This window comes from Schistocerca gregaria, chromosome 2 (genome assembly GCF_023897955.1).
Source record: "Schistocerca gregaria isolate iqSchGreg1 chromosome 2, iqSchGreg1.2, whole genome shotgun sequence".
In the NCBI taxonomy this organism is placed as follows: domain Eukaryota; kingdom Metazoa; phylum Arthropoda; class Insecta; order Orthoptera; family Acrididae; genus Schistocerca; species Schistocerca gregaria.
In genome coordinates this window covers 852,888,250-852,907,087 of record NC_064921.1, presented here as the reverse complement: position 1 = coordinate 852,907,087, position 18,838 = coordinate 852,888,250, and the positions used below count along the sequence as shown (strand labels likewise).

Here is an 18,838-nt window from a genome sequence, read left to right as displayed (position 1 = left end):
GACAATTCTCAGCCTCATTCTGCAGGGGCAATGAAGATGTTCCTGCATCGTCTCAATTGGAAATGTTTGGTTACCCACAATACGGAGCGTAATTGTCTCCCACTGAGTTTCATCTCTACTCAATCGAACCGCTGGCTATGAATACAACATTTTGGCACAGACAACGAGCTTTAGGCCAATGTAGAGAATTGGCGGAAAGCACTGGCGGCTGCCTTCTATGATGACGGTATTGGAAAGTTGGTACAACGCTACGACAAAAGCCTGTCAGAACGGCGACTACGTAGAGAAGTAGCTGAAAGGTGTAGCTAACTGTTACAAACGAAATATTTCTGATTCTCACTGTGATTTTTATTTCGCGATCAATCGTAACTTACTTTCTGGACAGCCACCGTATCATGTAATAGGTGCCGACTCCTGGGGCATCATTGATACTTGCTTTCGGCTGTATGCGGCCTGCAGGTTGGAAGCCACTGCCTCACATCGTCAGCGCGCGCCGGCGCTCTGTGTACTCCACGCGGCACGGTGACCTCGAGAAGAACGCGGAGCTGACTTCGTAATAGCGAGGGGGCTCGACTCTACCTTGCTGTGACGTCACCGCGGCCGGCCGCCTCCCCCGCTGCCGCGAGAATGCAGCGCCGCATGATTCACGACGCCGCGGCCGTAGTTGCGGCCGGGCCCGCGGCGGCGCTCGCGTCGCGGCACGGCCAGCTGAGCGTGACAGCTGCGCGTCGCGTCTCGGCAGTCCCGCAGTGACTTCGGCCGCGCGCGGTCGCAACTGGACGGAAGCGTTGCGCCGCTGCCGCCGCGTCCCGCGAACCGGCGCGTCCCCGACTCGGCACGCCCACCTTTTATCGCGATTCTCCTGCGTTCTTCCGAACCCGTCGGTTGCTTGGTCGGTCGTACGACGAGCAGCAGCTCCCGATCGAAATTATTTACGGTTCCCGCTTAGTGTTTACATTCACTCCACACCAGTTTCAAGAGGAACGGCGTCTGTTGCAAAAATTCGCAAGGTGCTAGCCGAACAATTTCTCCTCTTCCGAAAAGTGATTTTTGGATGACTTCTGCAAAACTGGTGAGTATCCATCATGCATAATTGGTAGTTCTGACCGCATTTCTGTTTTCAATGCTTGTGTCACTCCGTGAGTTTTGAAGTGTTTGAAAACTGAATGAAAGATCACGTCGATTTCGACCGTTAAAATGCAGCACTTATGACCCCGTGCTCAACAAGCTGACACAAACATTTCGGACAAATGCGAACATAAATTTTACGAAATTAGATATTCCTTAACGCATCATACAACAACCATGATATTAAAGAAGCTTCAAGTGTTTGCTCCAGTGTAGAGGCGTATTTTTTAATGTGTTTATTTATTTCTGCTTTAGGCAACAGTGACGATACAGCCAACAATAAGTATCAATGTACAAATTCTCACTTAAAGTAGAATGACTCTGCTAGCATCGCCTTATGGATAGCACAGTGTAATAAGGAACTCACGGTACATTACGCACGTTATTATTACAATAGTCTCATGTAGAGTATCTTATTAGAGATAGTTCGAGTCTACATTTATAGGGTGATTCGGAATTCACGCATTCGGACGGCACAACGCTATTCCTTCCATACTGGCAGTGCAAGAATGTCCGTTACAAAACTTCGTCCCGCGAATATTTTCGGTTGTTAATGGACGCCAACACTGTATCCATAAACATGAAAAGTGTCTTCATTCAATGCTTCGGTGCCCAATTAGTGCAGTTGTTGGAGTTTTGTGGCAGAATACTAGAGTTCGAGAAGTCGATTCTGAGTCGGAATTGTTATTTTCTTTCTTTGGAATTTTGATGTATCCTATAATGCTATAGAACACTGCTCCTTAAACGATACGTACCCTACAACTGTAGTTTTTTTGCGTGTTGAACATTAGAATTATTGGTCAGACGTGTGAGAAACATTTCTTAAAATAATACTGAGTTAAACTTTACTGTCACAGGGCATGAATGACCATACAACCAACCAATGTGTATACTGCATTAAGGAAGAATGGCGAACTGACTGAAGGCTGAAGATATAATAAATCGTTACATGATGGTAACCAAAATTGTAACCTCTCCAGTGAAGGAAGGGTATACAGGAAACTAGTTTGAATGTAGTTGATAGTGGCGCAGAACAGTACGCTAAGAGGATGAGGATATATGAGTTCATGCTTGCAATGAAAGTGTCTAGGATGAAGGAAAAGTGGTTCAAATGGCTCTGAGCACTATGGGACTTTAACTTCTGAGGTCATCAGTCCCCTAGAAGTTAGAACTACTTAAATCTAACAAACCTAAAGACATCACACACATCCATGCCCGAGGCAGGATTCGAACCTGCGACCGGTGCAGTCGCGCGGTTCCGGACTGAAGCGCCTAGAACCGCTAGCCCACCGCTGCCGGCTAACATTCGTGTCCTAGCCTCAAACGAATGATGGACGCCATATGACGTAAGGTCAGGTTGTATTGCCTGTAGGTGTCTGCCCCTAAGTCGCTGAAGAACATGGTATTCACGGTTTCAGTCATGTAACGAGCTTTCTTGATTGTAGGTTTGACATCAGTATAACGGATTGCTGTTAGACGGATTTTCATTTTCCTTGCTTCTGTGATCTCGAGAAGTATTATCAGAACAAAAAACCAGCCAAAGTAACAAATCTCCCTTTTTTAACATCCATTTGGTGACTAGTTTCGAACCAGGATCCATTTTCGAATCATAGTAACAGATAGTCAAATTGATATTTTCAAAAATGCAAAAACAAAGTCAAAAATGCGCTGTAACCCTTCGTTTGCGCATTTTTGTCTTTGTTTTTGCTTTTTCGGAAATTCAAATTTGACTATCTGTTATGATGACTCGAAAATAGGTCCCGGCCCAAAACTAGTCATCGAGTGAATAAGAAGAGTGAAATTCGCAACTTTGGTTGGTTTTTCATCGTACTGATCAACAGAGGTACCTGACCCATAATTACTCCAGCATGCCGGGAGTTCGTTGAGAACTATTGTTGCAATTACCTGCTTCCCGGAATGCCTAATAATGCAGCAGCACTTGGGGGACTGTTATTATTTCAGTTAGATCTTCTGACTTGGCCAACGTTAAGCTGCGTGACAATATTTTGCGCAGCAAGAAATGAAAGTTCCAAGCCAAAATGCATAATAAAAAAATGGCTCTGAGCACTATGGGGCTCAACAGCTGCGGTCATTAGTCCCCTAGAATTTAGAACTACTTAAACCTAACTAACCTAAGGACATCATCACACATATCCATGCCCGAGGGAGGATTCAAACCTGCGGCCGTAGAGGTCGTGCGGTTCCAAACTGTAGGGCCTAGAACCGCTCGGCCACAACGGCCGGCAAAAGGCATAAAATTCTCAGTATTTAAGAAAATATTATTTGAGGAGACACTGAATAGTCCTTCTGCAGCCAATAAGCTTTTTTAAATTTTATTCAAAAGACCACTTACGAGTTATTCAGTTTTATTACCAAATGAATTTCAGCCACTGTATCTCTCGAGCGTCGCTAAATGAACAAAATTTTGTAAGTTTTAGTAGAAGAGCAAAGATCGTCTACAAGGCTGTGAGTAATACAACATAAATACAATGTCCAGTCAGATTAATGTGACCACCAGTCAAATGTCCTACTGATCACTTTTTGCGAGACGTCCAGGAAGAGAAACAGTGAGCTTCTGGAAAGCACCGACAGTGGTGTGAAGCCATACCGACTCCAGTGCCGTGGCCAGCTGAAGTAGGTTTCTCGGTTGAGGTTCCATTGCGCGAACAGCCGCTCGAGGAGGTCCAACAGATTCTCTACTGGAGAGTTTGGCTGTCAGGACAATACTGTAAAAGCATCCTAACCACATATGTACACTGTGAGCTGAGTGACACGTTGCTGTGTCCTGCTGGTAGGCGTCATCGCGCCGAGGTAAAATAAACTGCGTGTAGGTTCAAATGACTCTGAGCACTATAGAACAACATCTGAGGTCATCAGTCCCCTAGAACTTAGAACTACTTAAACCTAACTAACCTAAGGACATCACACACATCCATGCCCGAGGCAGGATTCGAACCTGCGACCGTAGTGGTCGCGTGTTTCCAGACTGAAGCGCCTAGAACCGCGCGGCCACTGAGTGGGGGGATGGACATGGTCCCCAAAAATAGACGTATACTTGTGTTGATCCGTTGTGACTTTAACTATCACGAGATCAACAAAGGAATACCACGAAAACGTTCTTCAGACCATAACGCTCCAACCTCCTGCCGGAATCTTTCGGTTGATTGTTGCAGAATGTTTGCTTTTAGATATGTCACACCGATGGAGCAACTAAAGGGACACGTCTCTCTTCTCGCGACATCCACAACAGTTATACATTGTCAATGACAATATGTGCGCCGGCCGCGTTGGCCGTGCGGTTCTAGGCGCTGCAGTCCGGAACCGCGGGACCGCTACGGCCGCTGGTTCGAATCCTGCCTCGGCATGGATGTGTGTGATATCCTTAGGTTAGTTAGGTTTAAGTAGTTCTAAGTTCTAGGGGACTGATGACCCCATAGTGCTCAGAGCCATCTGAACTATTTGAACAAAATGTGCTATACTCGTAAAAACTATTTATTTCTGAAAAGAAAATCAGTACCCGGTTTCAGGACAAATGTCCTATCTTCAGGTGAATATTAAAATATGAATCCACAAAGGACTCGTAACTAAGGTTAAAAATGTTAATACTGTGCATCCCTGGTACATGAAATTCTTTCATGTCACATGCAGGTTCACCAACTAGACACTCGTGCCTAATAATTAACATTGTGTTTGAATCCTCTTTTTTTAAAAAAATAGTAACTGACACACTATTCAAGGAATTTAGAGATTAATTCACTGGAAAAAAGAGGACACCGATGTCCACACACTGATACGAACCACAAATTATATTTCAATTACAGATTACCAAAACTTAGTATTTTGTTCCATCATAGCACGCAGGTGGTCTACAATAACAACATTTAATTCGAATTCACAATGCGTAGTACATACCGGAAGACGAAATGAGATCAGGAAAGAAATCCTACGCGCGTAGGTAATAACAGAGAGATCCTTCAGGAGTAGGTATTTGATCGAAGGAAAAAGTGAGTAGTAGCTATCGTAATTATTCTGCACTAATTCCTACAGGGGGTTTCAAAAATGACCGGTATATTTGAAACGGCAATACAAACTAAACGAGCAGCGATAGAAATACACCGTTTGTTGCAATATAATTGGGACAACAGTACATTTTCAGGCAGACAAACTTTCGAAATTACAGTAGTTACAATTGTCAACAACAGATGGCGCTGCGGTCTGGGAAACTCTATAGTACGAAATTTTCCACATATCCACCATGCGTAGCAATAATATGGCGTAGTCTCTGAATGAAACTACCCGAAACCTTTGACAAAGTGTCTGGCGGAATGGCTTCACATGCAGATGAGATGTACTGCTTCAGCTGTTCAATTGTTTCTGGATTCTGGCGGTACACCTGGTCTTTCAAGTGTCCCCACAGAAAGAAGTCACAGGGGTTCATGTCTGGCGAGTAGGGAGGCCAATCCACGCCGCCTCCTGTATGTTTCGGATAGCCCAAAGCAATCACACGATCATCGAAATATTCATTCAGGAAATTAAAGACGTCGGCCGTGCGATGTGGCCGGGCACCATCTTGCATAAACCACGAGGTGTTCGCAGTGTCGTCTAAGGCAGTTTCTACCGCCACAAATGCACGAAGTATGTCCAGATAGCGTGATGCAGTAATCGTTTCGGATCTGAAAAATGGGCCAATGATTCCTTTGGAAGAAATGGCGGCCCAGACCAGTACTTTTTGAGGATGCAGGGACCATGGGACTGCAACATGGGGCCTTTCGGTTCCCCATATGCGCCAGTTCTGTTTATTGACGAAGCCGTCCAGGTAAAAATAAGCTTCGTCAGTAAACCAAATGCTGCCCACATGCATATCGCCGTCATCAATCCTGTGCACTATATCGTTAGCGAATGTCTCTCGTGTAGCAATGGTAGCGGCGCTGAGGAACCCGCGTTTGAATTTTGTATGGATAGAGGTGTAAACTCTGGCGCATGAGACGATACGTGGATATTGGCGTCATTTGGACCGCAGCTGCAACACGGCGAACGGAAACCCGAGGCCGCTGCTGGATCACCTGCTGCACCAGCTGCGCGTTGCCCTCTGTGGTTGACGTACGCGGTCGCCCTACCTTTCCAGCACGTTCATCTGTCACGTTCCCAGTCCGTTGAAATTTTTCAAACAGATCCTTTATTGTATCGCTTTTCGGTTCTTTGGTTACATTAAACCTCCGTTGAAAACTTCGTCTTGTTGCAACAACACTGTGTTCTAGGCGGTGGAATTCCAACACCAGAAAAATCCTCTGTTCTAAGGAATAAACCATGTTGTCCACAGCACACTTGCACGTTGTGAACAGCACACGTTTACAGCTGAAAGACGACGTACAGAATGGCGCACCCACAGACTGCGTTGTCTTCTATATCTTTCCCATCACTTGCAGCGCCATCTGTTGTTGAAAATTGTAACTACTGTAATTTCGAAAGTTTGTCCGCCTGAAAATGTACTGTTTTCCCAAGCATATTGCAACAAACGGTGTATTTCTATCGCTGCTCGTTTAGTTTTTATTGTCGTTTCAAATATACATGTCATTTTTGAAACATCCTGTAGTTTTGAATTAAATTTTTGTAATTATGACTGGTAAGAACTGATATTCTAACAAAGAATTTTAGTCTAGCCCGCTTCTGTAGAATAAACATAAACTAGAGAAAAACACCAATGTAAAACTTAAGTTGCAAAGAAAACGCACCATTTACAACAACAAAACACAGTGCGCACATGAGTGTTCGCCGAAATCAAAATGTGCCAAAGGCTTCTTGAAGAAGGCTATTCAATACTTCATAACAACAGATTTCGATGATCGTGGCGTCACAACTCTTTTTCTAACAGATCCCGGGAAAATGCTGCAAATGGTGGTTGGAGAAGCGTCACTTTCAAAGTAATTTTCCTTTTACAGACATGAATTATGTTAGTGTGAGAATGTGCGATAAATTTCTTAGTGACAGAGCGTTTGGCTGTCATTCAAAACTTAACACTTTGACGACCAGCCATTTAGAAAAATTTCTGGCCCGGAAGGCAAGGCATGTATGTCATCATTTAAAACGTTACTGGCGCGTTTGTGTTTGATATACCTTACAGGGCAACACACGCAAAAAAGACCACTATAAAATATGAAAGCTTAGCTTTTCTTGTAGCTATACTGTACACTTGCACGTTGTGAACAGCACACGCTTACAGCAGAAAGACGACGTACAGAATGACGCACCCACAAACTGCGTTGTCTTGTATATCTTTCACATCACTTACAGCGCCATCTGTTGTTGAAAATTGTAACTACTGTAATTTCGAAAGTTTGTCCGCCTGAAAATGTACTGTTTTCCCAAGCATATTGCAACAAACGGTGTATTTCTATCGCTTGTCGTTTAGTTTTTATTGCCGTTTCAAATATACCGGTCATTTTTGAAACACCCTGCAAGTTGCTCGAATACCAAATATTCCATCGTAGTTTTTTTGAAAATATAAAAAAAAGAGGCACATTAAAAATATTATAAAGTCTGCTTGGACGAATAGCAAAACTAGAGACAAAGTATATAAAAATAAGTGTTGTTGAGGTTTTAGAAATCTTACGGAATCAACGAGTTAAAGCAAAGACACTACCAGTGTTTGACACCGCTTGCTTAGTGGTTGGAAAGCTCCTCAGAAACCGCCTAACTTGCTTCGGCAGTATACTCATTTTTGTGCGACTTGGAGACGGACCTTTATAATAGTCTCCAAAAGCGATTTCCACCCAAGTACAGTAGGAATTTTCATTCTTTAATTTCCTGTATCGGATTCGTCTCCACCCGAAAGGCCATATTTCACCTGTTGCAGTTTAACAATACGCTGTTGTCGTCTTTGTTTTCAAAGCGATAATCGTCAGTACAACAAATGTTTTTCGGAAACCATTGCTTTTGAAAATTACATTTCTGTACCCACAGTACCCAGAAAGCGAAGAATTGATATACAGTGCACATTTTTTTTTTTCGAAACGGAATTCCATATCACTTAAAGAAGGGCGAAGAATACGACGTAACATGTGCATGTATTTTTGATGAAAGTTAGAACAATAAAAGATTGACCTATGAAATATCAAAACGTTATTAATAATAATAAACGTCAGGATACAAATTCAGTTCTTATTATAAAGTTTTGTTCGTGGGGGAGGCTGTCAGGTGTTACCAATAGTCAGGAACCATCATGTGCTCAGCTGAAATGAATTCGGGAAACACAAGTTTTAATGTCTCCGGTCATGATTATAAACTTTTAACGTATCTTTTCTTACTACTAAAACTAATCGTATTACTTTCACTTTAATTCTATGGAGGCTGTTTCTCCGGTATGGCAAAGATGAAAGAATAGAGTTGTCAACAACTTTGAATATAAAAGTTCAAAAATTCGATCAAACTGAAATGTATTTAGTTGTCTTCCATATGAATAGTAAATTAACTTGAACACACAGTAATGCCCTTGAGGGAAAATTGTGAGTCCCTGTCTTTCGAGGACTCAGTGGTAACAGAAAGAAAAAAATGTGCTTGTTTTATTGACATGGCATGCAAATTTCGCAAATACCAGAAGATAAACTACTATTTTATGAAGTAGACAAAACCCCATTTCTCATAAATAATTTATGATGTCTTTATCATGCACGAAAATGGCACTGCATTGCTTGCTCTGTAAGTTAAAACCATGCTTATAACACCCAAATCGAAAATTACAAATATTGGTCAAAATTTCGTATGTCTATGAAGAAAACCAATTGTTGTAGTTCCAAAGTGTGGACAGATTACTAATCAAGCACGCTTTGTAATTGACAGCTAAATAAAACAGAAGAGATATAATGAGGGATGCAGTATTCCCGTACAACGCTGGCACAGAGTCCGTCTGCCTCTATTTATTTATGTAGAACGAATACACCGCCCTTGTACAAAATCCTTTCTTAGAGTCATTAGCGTAGACATTGACGCTTCGCCGCTGAATCCTACGCCTTAGAAAATTTTTTAAAACTGTGTACAGACTTTTCTGTGGCTTTTACCAACTTACACATATAAACTTTGATTTTGTACATTTCGTATGTGAGGTCGTGGTTGTTAACGCACAGGGGGATCCTCTAAAGTCTCGGAAATTCAGTTTGGGGTGAAACTTCGCAGGTTAGTAGCATGTTTCAAAGGTCTCCACCAATAAAAGCTGTAAAGCGCACTAGCCACAAAATTCCAGGAAAAAGGGCTCTAAATTTTTACACGCAGCTCATATACCGGTCAATTTACACTCTATGGCAGCACAGGGAACTAGCTGATCCTGTAGCGGAGTCACTTTCCATGCGGGTGATCTTGGTTCTGTCTTACTTTCGGGAAACTTTTTATTTTTGTAGTTGTTTTAAAAATAATAACACATTTTATATAAAATTAATGACCTAAAATGCTACCTTCGAAATCCGGAAAGTTAACGACAGAAATGCATACTGACATTCTCTATCGTTGTTTTAAAGTTTTATGTGAAAAGAACAGTCTCTATTAATTATTAACTTTTGGGGAGGGCAAGTAAAGCCTGAATTATATAAAAAGTCTTTCAGGATGACGAGAGATCACCGACATGTGCAATTAAAATGTTTCCTCCAAAATGTATTCCTCTTATTCGACCTTTTGACGTCCGTTCTTATAGACAAAATTGCGTTTACTGACTGAAAATAATAGAGAAATAAATTCCTGCGAAGACTAAAAAAAAACACAATAGTGCATCATCAACTGCCATCGCAAATTTTGAATGAAATGATCCGGTACGTCTGGTACATTTACGGGCTTTATAATGAAAGAGCAGCTTTCATGAGTGTTAGCGGTGATGTTTTCCGCCACATCTTTTTGAAAAAGAGTGTACATGTAAGCAATCGTCCTTTTGTGCGAGATGTAAAAATATTTTTTTTTGTTTTAAATGTTTTTATTTTAATTACCATTCTGGTGCTTGTATGTAAAGTACGAAATAGATTAATAAGGACGATATTGTTATAACCTCTATGTAAATAAAACCCTTCCCAAAAATTTTGTTACAGCGTTAACTAAAGTTTTAATTTACTTCCACTACAATGCATTTGGAATTTTTCTTCTTTTCAAAAGGGAAATGATAATTCTAATATGTAGGTTAAATGAACCAGTAATTTTATAAATAAAATAAAATACTTTATGGTTTTATCGATAATAGTTCAGGCCATTAACTTTATTTAAAAGTCGTTATAATTTTTGAAACATAAAAAAACGTTATCGGAAGGTGGGACCGAACCTGGCTCTCCCGCGTGGCCAGCGAGTTTGCTACAGGCGCAGCCATTTCGCTGAGCTGCCATTGCGTATAAATTGATCGTTATACAAGCTTAGCGTAAGCTTTAGAGGCATTTTTCTCTGTGTATTCTGGCTAGTGTGCTTTCCAAGTTTTGTCGATGAACACACCCTTGAGGTGTATTAATAGCCTGCGAAGTCTCGTCCCAAACTTAATTTGCAAGACCGTAAGGTCCCCTTGTCAGTGTAACAGCGTAGGTCCTATCATCTTTCACAGTGCAAAAGTGCTAAAATCCACGCGTTAACTTTGAATAGTGGCTGAAATTGAATGATATCTTGACTAAAGAATATATAAATAAGGGTCGTCAGCTTGTAAGTGAGCAAAAGGTAACATTTATTGAATAGTGAATTGAAACTGAAAATACGTAATAACCACAGGGGTCGAGGTAGGCAGTAGCGAGGCAAATATGCACACGCGCGGTCTGAATGTACAAGCCCAGTGCGACAAAATATTTGTAGGTTAATCAGTACTGCAGCGGATATCGCCGTAATTAATAAATTTCAATGTTGAATACCTACTGGTAACACAATGCGAGATGTACTGAGTTACGTTTCCCACTGTAATTTTGTCTGTCGTCTGGTTTTGTGAAAAAAAAAATACCCACGACTAATCTTTATTTTATAATACATTATTTCAAGTAGGACTCGTATGTCTTCAATAGCTAAGAACAAACACTTTCACGATAGCAATCCTGCGGAAATCGAAACATGAAATATTTGCAAAAGCATAACGGAACTATAAAAGTCACTTTAGGCAAAGTAGAATATTCACTTTACTTCTAGAAATTCGAAGTTACTTTTACTTTACACTACTTTTACTGGTAACAAATTGAATGCAGAAGAACAACCATCTATTTTCATGAAGTAATAGAATTTTTTCTCTCATTTGGAGTAATATTATCTCTTTCACTTACGATATACTCACTAATAACGTTGAAAGGATAGGAACTTCCTGATGGTCAATGTAGTATATTGCGTCAGACTCAAGACAATTATATTTCAACTCAAAACACTATACTGTTCAAAACATTGCGTCTACAACGCTGCCAAGCCTGTTCGATCTTATTTTGTGGCGAGCTGCAGATGCTGCGATGTAATGCATTCCGTGGCAGTTTTTGGTAGTGTTGTTCAATAAGGACACACAGTTCTCTCCTTCAATTACCAGTTCTTCTTGCATGTACTGTGGTCAGGTATGTACTCGCTCAACCATCTACAATGCCTTGCCATACTTAAAACACGGTATCGATGATGTACACTCCAGTACTCTTTCAAGCGCCACCACACTACGCCCATGCTTCACCGCCAATAATTTGTAACTCGTGCCTGTCCATAATTGGAACGTATTCTTTGACTTAGCCAGCGTTTCTAATATAAAGTTTTACAACATTATTTTCCAATAGTTTTCGTAATGACAGTTTTCTAAGTAATAAAAGTCACAAAATTAGGAAGGTACATACACTTGCAGGAAAATACATCAAAATTAGGGAAATAATTAATAGAAAATTTATGAGGCGCTGTGTTGTAGTCTTATAGAATGAATGAATTTTTTTCATTTCTCGTCTGTTCCGACCCTAGTAGGATTAGAAATCCATTCAAATGCATTATATTAGAGAGCCCTGCAAGTATCGCTAATCTTCACTTTAGCCTTGATGGTGGCAATGGTGAGGATTAGAAAGAGTTACGGAAAGCTCTGGATAGCCGCCCTGCTCAGTGACTACTCAGCAAACAAATTACTCAAAGCTCTGTAGCTCGATGGTATGGAAGGAGTGCTCAGTAGGATACAAGTGAGCCTCTAATGTGGATGTTGTTCAGAGTGCCCTGAGTGCACAAGAGTTTAGGCTGCACAAAATACAAAAGAGGAGTGTTACGCGAATGGCGAATGGGACGGAAATCGGTAGATATTATGTACATGTACAGACAAACAAATGATTATAATTTGAGAAACATTAGTACTGGTTAAAAACAGTCTTGGTTGCAATTTTAATTTTTCAGCTACGCGTTTCACCTTATTTAGGCATCTTCAGGTTGATCTTAATTTTTGTATTTCTTAGACCGATCCTTTAGACAGTGTAGCCAAAGGGCACCGTCGAATACATCAGGCCAACATCGCCTTCGTTAAAATCAGTAAAAACTTTTCTAGATGGACGCGAGAGACTCCAAGACCTGCATAACGCGTTCCCGTTCACAGGAGCGAGTAACAGAATAAGATGGGGCTCAGGTAGTAAGCATTATGTTTACTATGCTATTCGTTGTGCAGGGACACAGACGTGTCTGCACAAACAGCTGTAGAGCAACTGTCAGTCCACTTTCGCGCACACCAGGAGGAAAACTTGCCGACCAGAAGCCGAACGCTGATTGGCGGACAGCTACCAATCCGACATGGACATCCACGAATAGCCTCTTTCCTTCCATCTTCCCTTACGTCATGACTTGCCAATCATATTAGAAGGTCAATTAAAAGTTTTACAATAGTGACGTCAGACATCGATAGTCTGTAGTAAATAGAAGCACCTCTCCCCATGCAAAACCAGTCGTGCCCTGAGGAAGGCCGCTACACTTCGGCCGAAACGTCGGTTTTGCTTTATTATTGTTGTTAGTTTTTTTTAGCAATCACGCGGCGTAATACCCTAAAGTATTTTAACCACTACTTCCTTTTTTTGTCTTAGACTGTGTATGTGCAGGTCGCGACGACGCTGCGATCCGTCACCGTTAGTACATTCGTAACGATACTAAGCGACGGTGGCTCGGCTGCATAGCAGGGGCATTGCACCACGGAAGAGGGAACGAAAATCAGCGTGAGAGTCTGTCTACGGGGTAGCAGACGTCGCGAACTCCGCTAGAGACAAGCACGGAGATAAAGAACAAACGGCACCAGCGCGAGAGACTGAACAACCCAGAGAATGAACAACAATAGCACTGCGCGAGGCAAAGGCTTTGTTCGAGGTAACTGAAATCAGCGTGAAAACTGACAGAGTCGGCCTACCTCCGCCAATAGGTAAAGACCTGCGACAGTGGCTCTGCCCATACAGCGCTTCGCGTGCGCAGTCCGAGACTGATTTCCGCACTAATATGCCGCGAGAGACACGTCAGCCCATCTGCTTCCACACCGAGGTCCGCTGGTGGTGATAACAGGTCTCTCAACGACGCCATTTGCGCTCTTCACGGTATAAAGCGAACTCTTTAGCTAAACAAAAGCAAATTAAGTTTCATATTCCCGACATACTGTAGATGGAACAACAACGAATACAACGACTAAAAAGGGTATGTTTGGTGTGTAGCCACAAAATAAATCCATATACACTGAAGAGCCAAAGGAACTGTTACACCTTGCTAACGTCATGTAGCGCACCCGCGAGCATGCAGAAGTGCCGCAACACGATGTGCCATAGACTCGACTAATGTCTGAAGTAGTGCTGGAGGGAACTGACTCCATGGATCCTACAGGGCTGTCCATAAATCCGTAGGAGTGCGAGGCGGTGGAGATCCTTTCTAAACAGCACGTTGCAAGGCATCCCAGATATGCTCAATAATGTTCACGTCAGCGGAGTTTGGTGGCCAGCGGAAGTATTTAAAATCAGAAGGCTTTTCCTGGAGCCACTCTGTAGCAATTCTGGACTTGTGAGGTGTCGCATTGTCCTGCTGGAATTGCTCAAGTCCTTCGGAATGCACAATGGACATGAATGGATGAAGGTGATCAGACAGAATGTTTACATACGAGTCACCTGTCAGAGTCGTATCTAGACATATGAAGGGTCTCATATCACTCCGACTGCACACGACCCACACCACCTGCTGACATGCAGGCACCATGGAATCATCCGCTCCTTACAATCTGAAACTAGACTCCTTCGACCAGGCAACATGTTTTCAGTCATCAACAGTCCAATGTCGGTGTTTACTGTCCCACGCGAGGCGTAAAGCTTTGTGTCGTACAGTCATCAAGGGTACATGAGTGGGCCTTCGCCTCCGTAAGCCCAAATTGATGATGTTTCGTTGAATGGTTCGCACGCTGACACTTGTTGATGGCCCAGCACTGAAATCTGCAGCAATTTGCGGTAGGGTTGCACTTCTGTCACGTTGAAGGATTATCTTCAGTCGTCGTTAGTCCCTCTCTTGCAGAATTATTTTCCGGTCGTAGCGATGTCGGAGATCTGATGTTTTACCGGATTCCTTATAATCGCCGTACACTGTTTAAATGGTCGTACGGGATAATCCCCACTTTATCGCTACCTCGGAGATGCTGAGTCCAATAGCTCGTGCGCAGACTAAAACAACACGTTTAAACTCACTTAAATTTTGATAACCTGCTATAGTAGCAGCAGTAACCGATCTAACAAATGCGCCAGAAACTTGTTGTCTTATATAGGCGTTGCCGACCGTAGCGCCGTATTCTGCCTGTTTACGTATCTCTGTATTTGAGTGCACATGACTATACCAGTTCCTTATATATATATGTATGTTTGGTCGTTCCACATCACCTCCTAAACTTTTGGACCGATTTCAATCAAACTTGGTTCACATACAACCTACTGTCTGCAAGGAATTGACTGCGGGGATAGAACCACCAACCTATAAAGGCGATGAGAGTGGGTGTAAAGGGTCAGTGTAGCTCAAGACGCTCGAATATCTAGATTTTTTTCATCCAGGATTTGAGAATGAGAGGGCTTAATGACTTGTGACAATCTTTAGACATAATTTCAGACCTTAAAAGAACTTCATCTCGCTGACAACCGCCACAAAATGACTTAAGGAAAACAGAAATTATCGCTTATTACATTTTGGCTGTTCATGCAGTAAAACTGCCGCATGAAGCATGGCGATTTAATTTACTACTTCTTTATCACTACCTGCCTCGCGACACATTTTACAAAATGGTTCAAATGGCTCTGAACACTATGGGACTTAACATCTGACGTCATCAGTCCCCAATAACTTAGAACTACTTAAACTTAAGTAACCTAAGTACATCACACACATCCATGTACGAGGCAGGATTCGAACCTGCGATCGTAGCGGTCGCGCCATTCCAGACTGTAGCGCCTGGAACCGCTCGGCCACCCCAGCCGGCAATTAAATCTGTGTTTAACTTTTCTGTGCGTCCACACTTCAGCATATTTTTAGTAAGCTGTTTGAAATAGAAAAATTGAAATGGTTTAGCTGCTCTATAGTAACTGATGGCTGTCCAAATTTAGACACAACCATCGATCAACATAGCCTAAACAACAATAATTTTCTTAGAAAATACAATAAAAAAGAACGGCCCCTTTCGGAGCTCAAGGATGGCTGACGCAAGTCTGAAATATTCCCAATCTGAAAAACAAAGCAACAAGTCTCAGTATAACCAACACACAGAACAATAACATTCACGTCAGGTTGGAAACAGGTTAACTAGTCATTAGTAAGAGTAAATTCCAGCTTCCTGTATTTCACACTGGCGCCGAAGCGCGTAACACGTATTTCAGTCAGACAGTTTTCAAAGTAATTATCTGACGAGCACAGGCCTCGAGCTCATAAAATTCGTGGTCGAGTTAGCACTCACTAAGGTTTTAATAAGAAACTGCTGTTGACTATACGCATAAGACGTCTTTGGAACGGTAACAGAAGCCGGGACTGCAGAAACAAGAAAATGAAAAGGCGCCGAGACCATTACCCGACAGTAAGACGGAGCATAAAACAACCACCTTAAGACCGCAAACCAAGAATTACACATCAGTGAACATACACAGAAAATTCAAAGGCTCGCTAACAGCAATCTAATAACGGGACTGTGCCACGTTCCAAAACAAGAAAAGACAAGCGTCCACGTGTTTAGCACGTAGTCTTTAAAGCGCAGAAAATTAAGTACTGCTTTGAGGTAGACACTCCAGCGGCAAACCAGTATCCAGGAAAAGTGACATACTAATCTCTATACAGCGGGCATTGTTCTGGAACAGCAACACAAAGTTAATTCGCTCGGCAACATGAATAGAAAACAAAATACACCTTCTTTTGCCGCGGGCGTGTTCTTCCTGGTATGAACGCTTGCTGTTTACAGAATCATTCACTGCCCAATGCTTTGTCTTGTTTACCAACTAGCCTTGAAACCACAACAAAACTCCAACCTTAGTATCATCATTACACATATAACCGAAGGAACTGAAACGTAACCAAAATAAAGCTAATTCAACGGTGAATTACAGCATAAAAATTTGACAGAATCAGATACTAAGTAGAAAACCTTTAGTCTCGAGCTGCTAGCCAATACGTAACAGGATCGCCAATAAATTTAAACAGAAAAAAACCTATTCCGCTCTGACCGCCCTTGATCACCAAAGTACCTCAAAATTCTACAGCCGTAAGGTCCATCGGTCGCACCAGTTACACAGAAGAGGCCAGCCTCACACAGACGTGAGCTTTCTGCCAAAGGTACAGTAAAACAACTGCAACACAGATGTATAAAGGCAGTTAAGAAACAAGAAAAACATGGATACACAGCCATTCACTGTTCAGCTACAAACACCCAGCAGAACAAAGGAGTTAGAACTGCCGTATGTCTTGCCAAGCTATTTACCAAAGGCACAGGACGGTACACAATTGAAAATAAGATGCTGGCACGTGATACACTAGAATCACTTGCAAAATCGCGAAAATAAGTATACAATGACTCGCTGTTTAAATCTGAACGCTCAGAGATACAAATGAGGTACCCGATTCGGCTGTATACATTGCCACACGGTTTACTGAAGGCACACGGCCGCGAAAAAATGCGAAAAACCTACAGCAAGGTTTCCCAGTTAAACAGAAATTTTGCAGCGACAGACTAGTTCTGAAAGTACTTTCAGGCCACGTAGTCAGCACAAATTCAAGAAATTCCCACCATTTAGCATTTCCTAACCAAAGGCCAAAATAGAGAAGTTTTAACCGAAGATGAGGTAGTTGGTCTGGTAACAATACAATAAATTCACAATGCCACACCCACGTACCGAACGATGTAGCGTAGTATTAGGACAGTGGACTCTATTCATCAAGAGGTAGGTGCAAATCTAAAAAATGCTGCACTGAGGAGCATGGACGATTCCCTTTAATGAACCCTCGTCCTTGTGGGACGTCTAACCCTAATCTTCCTCCCTTTTCAAACACGTATCATCTACGTCAGGGCCGGCCAAACGCTGCACAGTGTGCAGACGTGCGGAAGTGCTGCACATGTGCGACAGCAAGCGACAGCGACATATGTTATTAGACATGTGTCCTAAATGAACGGCGGCGGCTCCACTTCCCTGTTTATGTGATACACGCAAGAGCTTGTTTCTGAAAGATTTTTCTCGGTGATGAAAATTAATAAATCAAGGTTTCGGTCAAGCATAAGTGATGAAAATCTTCGCAACTGCATGCGTTTGTCAATGAGCCGTGCTTTTGCGTCCGATTATATCATTTCTCATGACGAGTGATAAACGTGTTTGCATTTATTCCTTTCGTAATTAAAAATGATTGTTTACTAATTGTGCATTATTGCCTCATTCTGCTCCATGTTACATTATTATCAGGAAAATTGGTCATTAAAGCGATTGTTCCAATGTGTACTTACATTTAGGGGTTTTTATTAATGTGAGTAGGGCTACGCTCAGCTCAAGTCGATAAAACATAACATTCATCTAATTGTCGGTTACTTTGAAGATTTCAGACGGAACTGATGAAAGATATAGCGATAATGGTATTGAAATAACAGGTGAAAATCGAGAGGTCTGCGGTTATCATTCTGTTCAGAGGTCAGTGACACGAAATTATGTGGGTGTAACTGAGGGCAACAAGAATTAGTTATAGGAAACCTTGCATTAGTTCATTGTTATTTGAAATCATGAATAAGGTTCGTTGGAAGTCGCTAAGTGCTCTCTTTCTTAAATACTAGATCAAAAACATTACGCGTATTTACGTGCCGTCAGTCAAGCTGCCTTCATAAAAACCCACGGTTGTTAACTGTACTGCTTGCCTTGCTGGGTTAAACTGTTAACATAAAAGTAGACGTCTCAATGAGCAGAATGTGACAGTAATGTTTAATACGCGAAATACCCGGTCGCAGGTTCGAATCCTGCCTCGGGCATGGATGTGTGTGATGTCCTTACGTTAGTTAGGTTTAAGTAGTTCTAAGTTATAGAGGACTGATGACCACAGTCCCATAGTGCTCAGTCATTTGAACCGCGAAATGCCTTCCTATGGTTGGCTTGCAAGCTGTGGAAAGAGCACTAGAATTCGCCGGTACAGAGTATCCCAGCAAGTGGATAAAGCGACATCTGTGCGTAGAAACATGCACTACATGAACGCTGACGGCTGCGGCGTGCACGCTGTGACCCGGAAGTTGCACATGAGCAGGAGCACCGCATGCGTGCAG

The 18,838-nt window shown here is 42.2% G+C and overlaps 1 protein-coding gene across 1 annotated transcript in view; it reads left to right on the top strand.

Annotated features, from left to right (window-relative positions):
• Positions 1-740: 740 nt before the first annotated feature.
• LOC126336008 (uncharacterized) overlaps positions 741-18,838 on the top strand; it is a 1,808,067-nt gene continuing 1,789,969 nt past the window's right edge. Inside the window, exon 1 of the mRNA XM_049999486.1 lies at positions 741-1,072. The gene's annotated coding sequence lies outside the window, so the exon portion shown is untranslated. The remainder of the gene's footprint in view (positions 1,073-18,838) is intronic.